The sequence below is a fragment of the Myxocyprinus asiaticus genome, chromosome 46 (assembly GCF_019703515.2).
Source record: "Myxocyprinus asiaticus isolate MX2 ecotype Aquarium Trade chromosome 46, UBuf_Myxa_2, whole genome shotgun sequence".
Lineage (NCBI taxonomy): Eukaryota > Metazoa > Chordata > Actinopteri > Cypriniformes > Catostomidae > Myxocyprinus > Myxocyprinus asiaticus.
Genome location: NC_059389.1, coordinates 7,563,257 through 7,569,446, shown reverse-complemented (window position 1 = coordinate 7,569,446; position 6,190 = coordinate 7,563,257). Strand labels below are relative to the sequence as shown.

General features: G+C 39.7%; 1 pseudogene; it reads right to left on the bottom strand.

The window, feature by feature from the left end:
• Window positions 1-338: 338 nt before the first annotated feature.
• LOC127435683 (nucleoredoxin-like) lies at window positions 339-2,721 on the bottom strand (annotated as a pseudogene).
• Window positions 2,722-6,190: the final 3,469 nt, after the last annotated feature.

Here is a 6,190-nt window from a genome sequence, read left to right as displayed (position 1 = left end):
CTGTAATGAACCATTATACATTCCCATTTAATTTCCACATTTTATAAAAATTCCTCTTATTCACAATGGAAATTGTCATTATAGTCCAACTACAGTAATAAAGTTTTTTATTATTATTATTATTATTATTATTATTATTATTTTACTGTTCTTAATTATCATGAAAATAATATCACAATACAGAAAATCGTAAGTGTCCAAGAAAATAAAGAAATAAAAAAACAGGCTTTTTATCTTTAAGAAAAATATATTTTCTTTTTCTTTTCTTTTTTCTTCTTTTTGATGTAATCTTGATATGTTCTTGATTTCACCTTTCTTTTTTTTTTTTCTTTTTAACAATGAGTTTTAATGGCCAAGATGACATTTAAAACACAACCAAGGAGAAACATAGACTTTGTGCTCTAACTGGCTAAATTTAATACGTTTGCAATAAATGCTGTTTTTGTGCATTCCAAAAATATTAGACTGCTTTAATACAGGGGACCTTCACAGAAAATCCACTTAAATGTCATGTTTGAGATGGGAACCTATCAGTCAACATCAAATATCAACAAGAAGTTGGGCAAAGTCCTTTTAAAAATCAACTCTAGACAACTGCATTTAAAAAATAACCAGCGGCAGCTACACAAATGATTTAACAGTGCCTTCTATACAAGGATATTAACATCAGCTTGTTAATGTATGCATATTTATCAGCACCCATAGGAAGAGAATCACAACCGTGCAGAACATATGGCCACATAAAATGTGCAGTGTCTGTGGATAATCCTCCAGAAATGTAATAATAATACATCTGCCAAGCTATATTTGTTCTTGATTCTTGAAACAATATCCAAGGATAGAAGGAAATTCTTAAAAAATCTTGGTAAAAGCAAATAAGAAGCAAGAAAAACAAAGTTGCGTTCACTTGCAGCCATAGGGTTTAATTTGCAAAAGAAAATCTGCAATTTACCATCTGCGCTGTAGTAAATGCAAGGCACCACAGGAGGAGGCGGCCACTTCATGATGGATGGGCACGTATTAAAAGAAGCAAAATGTCAATAGAAAGTAAGCTTCTGTTTGAACAGTTTGACAGGAGGAGAGGGAGAGCCTGTTTGGAGGTCAAGGGTCAGATGGAGGTTCGGGTAGCAGGGTGGGGGGAGTTTCACCCCTCATTAAATGGGCTCCGGTTTGAGCTTCTCAGCCAGAAAGTCACTGACAGATTGTTCTACCATGGCCGGTGTGATCTCCTCCACGTCTTCAACATATTTGGCACGAGCCGACATGTCTAGGATGGTGAGAAGTGGTGCAGCCTCAGGCAGATTGTTGTAATCCCGCAGTGAATCACTCATATCATCCTCTCCAGCAACAAAAAAGAGTAGTGGCGTCTCCTCCTCCTTGGCCTTGTATTTGGCCATGATCTTCTTTGCAGTTGGCTGGATAAGCTCCTTTGCTGGCTCAAGCTCGCCTTCTTCTTCTGCGTCTACGAACAGCACCAGACAGGGCCCTTCGTGCAGGTTGCGGATGCCACGGGAACAGCCGACATTCTGGGTCATTGAGAATCTCCACTCGCCCCTGCCGCGTGATCACGTGACCCTCTGTGTCCAGTAGAATCAGTGTGGGGATACCTTGGATTCCATAGAGTCTGTTGAGTCGTGACCATCTGGCCTCATCTGTGTACGGAACCGGCAACCATGGCATCTCGCTGAAATACTGTGTAAACGACTCCTCTGACCTATCAGCACTGACAAACACAATCTCTATTTTCTGCCCTGACTCTTTCACTTTCCGGTATGATTCCACCAACACTCGGGTTAAACTGCGACATGGAGGACACACACTGATATCCCCTCCTCTGCGTTTGGTTATCGGCAGTTGCACACGCAGCCCCGATAGCCCACGGACAGTTTCACACACTACAAACCCCTGCTGCAGTCATATCCCGATCATACATAGTACAACACACTCATTTTGTCATGTTTGTGTCGTGTATTCTGTGATTTGTTTGTCGTGTGTCGCGAGTGTTTTGGTGTAGTCGGACTGGTTGGTGGTGCCGGCGAAACCGATCGATTGAGCGGCGCACGCTTATCGATTTCACCTTTCTTAGCCTTTATTTTATTTTTCAATTAATGGAATAAAGATACTTTTGAGGAAATGGTGGTGTTGTGGCCTAGTGAAATAAAAGCTCATGGGGTGCTTGGTAACCAGAAGGTTGCTGGTTTGTTCCCATAAAAGTGCAAGCACACTAAAAAAGTTTTACTGTTTCAGCTTTTTTATTTTACATGGAGGTGGTCATGTGTTAGAATCACATGACCAGCCAAATACTACTCGCTCAATCTCAATAACTGCCTTGTAATTTGACACTTTCACTCAAGGATTAAATTAATCAAGGCTGACTGTGAATAGTACATTTCTACAGTGGCATCTGAAAAAACATGCAGGTCAAGTGAATTGGAAACTCTAAATTGCCCGTAGGCAGGGCCGTAGCAAGTGGGGTGAAAGGTGGTAATGATTCTAGGGGCCCAAAGGTACAGAGGGGCCCGCAACAAATTCTAAACTGTAGTTTTTAATAGGAAAGGGGCCCAGAGCAATATACAGTCAGGAGGCCCAGATTACCTTGCTACAGCCCTGCATGTAGGTGAGAGTGTGATTGTGTTTATCTGTGTGTGTGATGGACTGGCCACTTGTCCAGAGTGTTTCCCTGCCTTCAGCCCAAGACAGCTGGGATATACTCCAGTCCATACCTGCGACCCTATATAGGACAAGTGGCTATAGAATATGGATGGATGGATGGATCCAAGTCAGTATGTGTCACTGTAAGTCCAAGATGACACAAACGAAAACATTACTGAGTGCACCTTTTAGACACAAACACAAACCATCACCATTTTGCCCTTGAGATAGGTGCAGGTTTATTGTCCCCGTAATAAATGTACCGTAAGTCAGTTTTTGTACATGTGTATGTTTTTATCTAAACTGTTTTTTGAATACTCTAATCACACTGCCACTGCAAATTTTTATTATTATTGTAGTCTGTCAAATGTCTAACTTTCTCTTCCCTCTTATTCTAAATAAAGTGTGTGAGAGTGTTGTAATGAGGCATTCACAGTTTAGCATTTGGTCGGAAGGGCACCTCTGAAATAGCTGCAAAAATTAACCCTATGAGCTGAGCAGGAGTCAGCAAAGAGGAATCACTGAAGGAAATTCTGTCTTCATTCAAGATTTAGCACTGCTATACCTGTATGCTACTGTTTTCAAAGTAAAATTATTGACAAAAATATTAGTCTAATTTTACATCTGTCTACAAAGCAAAACTGTTGTAATTGTTCTTAAGGTAAATGCATACCTTGACTCCAGCGGTCTAAAGACAAAAAAATCAAGCATGGAATCTTGGTGTCATTTTGGAGCCAGACCTTAGTTTCAGTCAGTGGCGTAGCCAAGGATGGGCCTGGGCCCACCCAAATTAGACCCAGGCCCACCCAGAATATTAGTGAGTATTTTTTATTATTACTTCAAATATATATTTATAAAATAGTAAAAAAAAAAAATAATAATAATAATAATGCATAAATTCTGCTTTCTGAAAGTGTGAAAGAACTGTTTGAATGCGGCACCATTCAAATTTTCTGGAAAAGTTGGAGGCAAAAAAAAAAAGGGCAAAAATATGTCCCATCCATTTTTATTGAGGCCTACCCAAAAGTAATTTCCTGGTTATTTTATAAAAACAATGTCATTAATTCTTCTGTTAAAATTCATGTATTATTTTAGCTGTAAAATTGCTTAAATTGTCATTTCTTCAGTCGTTTTAGAGTTTGTTGACATTACATTGTCATGGTAACAAAGTTGTAAAATTGGTTTTAACTTTACACAGAAAAGGTAAGCGATTTTGTTACACTAAAATCATGTTAACACACATATTGTTTACGTCTTGTGGCTATGCTTAAATAGTGAGTATTTTAGTTTTTATGGATTTGCCCCTTCACTTCCATTGTAAGTGCCTCACTGCAACCCAGATTTTTGCTTTTTTAAAGAAAAGGAGGGACAAGTCAAAATTATTTTTGTGGTAATCAGTATTATGTCACAAATGCTGTTGATTGAGCTTAACTTGTATCAAACCTGGAATATTCCATTAACGTGCTATATGTCATATTTTTACTGTACTAAATCATAAAATGACCATAATATGTCATTAGAGAATTAGGAAACATACTAAATTGAAATACTGGCTTCTTCAATAACAATGCTACAGCCAGTATATTCTACATTGAAGTTTCCATTCCGGGCCGGAATTTCTGTTTATGTTTTGGCCTGTGTGATCCTGCCCACTGCCCACTCACCAATAGTATTTCGACACCGCCGGGTTGCCGAATTTGACCAAGTTTGCAGGCAAACAACACTGCATGCTGCAGCCATGGAAGCCAGCAAACAAACTGGATCAGAGATAACAGATTCCACCTGACCAAAAAACCTTGCCATCTGTCTAAAAACCACCATGACCAGAGGCATAGTAAAACAAGGATAAATACTGGAGATGCCTTTGGAAGATGAAGACAGCTTAAAGCCCAGAAATCCTTTAAAACGGATGCTGAGTTGGCTAATTTGCATCTACATTCTGGCAACCCGCATGAGCTTCGAGTCTGGGGCGGTGCAGACAACTCAACAATATTTTGAATTTGGACTGCAGTACCCATTTCAAACGCTTGTTGTCAATCTTATATAGCACCTTCAACTTTTAAAAGTCTGTTAAATACTTATTTTTCTCAACTTTCATGACTAACTATTTAAGTTAACTGGACTTGACTTAATAATGATAATAAGCTATCTGGGACTAGCTTAAACTAGATGAAATGAACATATTGGAAAATTGGGACACTCACAATGTTTATTCACAGAAATCCAGTTTCAGTTGAGAACTTTTAGTCCTGCATTGGAATTTTTGAATTTTCTCCCACATAAATATAATACATAACTTTCACACAAATACACAGACACACTGGGATATCTCATTGCACTCATTTTATATCATTTTATTTCTGTATTCTTTTTTCTTTCCTTTTTATTCATTTAAATATCAGGTGGAAAATAATGGTGGGGGTTTATTAAAAACTATACCTAAATCGTCTTGGTTACGTACGTAACCTCAGTTTCATGAGACGAGGGGAACGAGACATTGCATCACTAAGCTGACTCATATGGGGAGTGTCCTTCTACACGACCTAGTTGAAACCTCTCTAAAATAATGCCAATTCTAATACTGACTATGGTGTTTGAGCCACACCCTTTTAGGCGTGAAGCTGTCCGCTATTAAAGCAGGCGTGCAAACACCATTCTTCAGAATTTTCTGACTGAGGGACAAAGAGCGCATCGCTCGCACCTCAAAGAACTCTGAGTCTCGTAGTTCAGCCACCTTATGCAATGTCTCGTTTCCCTCGTACGTACGTAACTGAGACGTTCCCTTACGACTCAGTACACTTGACATTGCGTCACTAAGTTGACGCATATAGGGAACAGAGTCCCATCACGCCACACTACACGACATAACCTTCCAGAGAGGAAACATGACGCCGCAGCCCCACAGGACGGTGACCGACATGAGTATGCCGCAAGTGAATGACCCTCATGGTCAGCCAGGAGGGGAACACTCAGAATATATATATGAACTATGGTCATATAGTATGGATTAACCCCTTCACGAACCCAGTTGGAAAGGAAGTTTATTTATAATGAAGTGCCTGTAACTTTGGGAACACAGTGCTCCAAATGCAGGCGGTTGTGTAAAGTGACAGGGAGCCTGTACTTAAAAGAGGGGCATAAGTATATATTTGGTCAATAAAATAGCGAGTGCTCTAGACAGAGAGGACTTGTGTAACAAGGTTCAATGAATGAGGAAGCGGGAGACTGCGATTCCAACTCAGGTATGTCACTCTTTATTCTCATAAACATAAACACATTCGCATAAGGCATAATGTTGAAGCTTCAAAGGCACGTAAAATACGGCAATGGCCAACACACAAAATAGCTTCAGGTGTCTCTCCCAGTCACATGCACACACACAGCTTTGCGACATCTGTTTCTCTCTCTCTCACTCTATGGACTAGGCACCTTTTATTCCCCTGTCTCTCTCTGTGAACATAGAAACAACAATTACCAGCAATTCATCTCAGGTGAAACCCTTACTGCTTCCACTCTCCCCAGATGAATGCTCAACCAC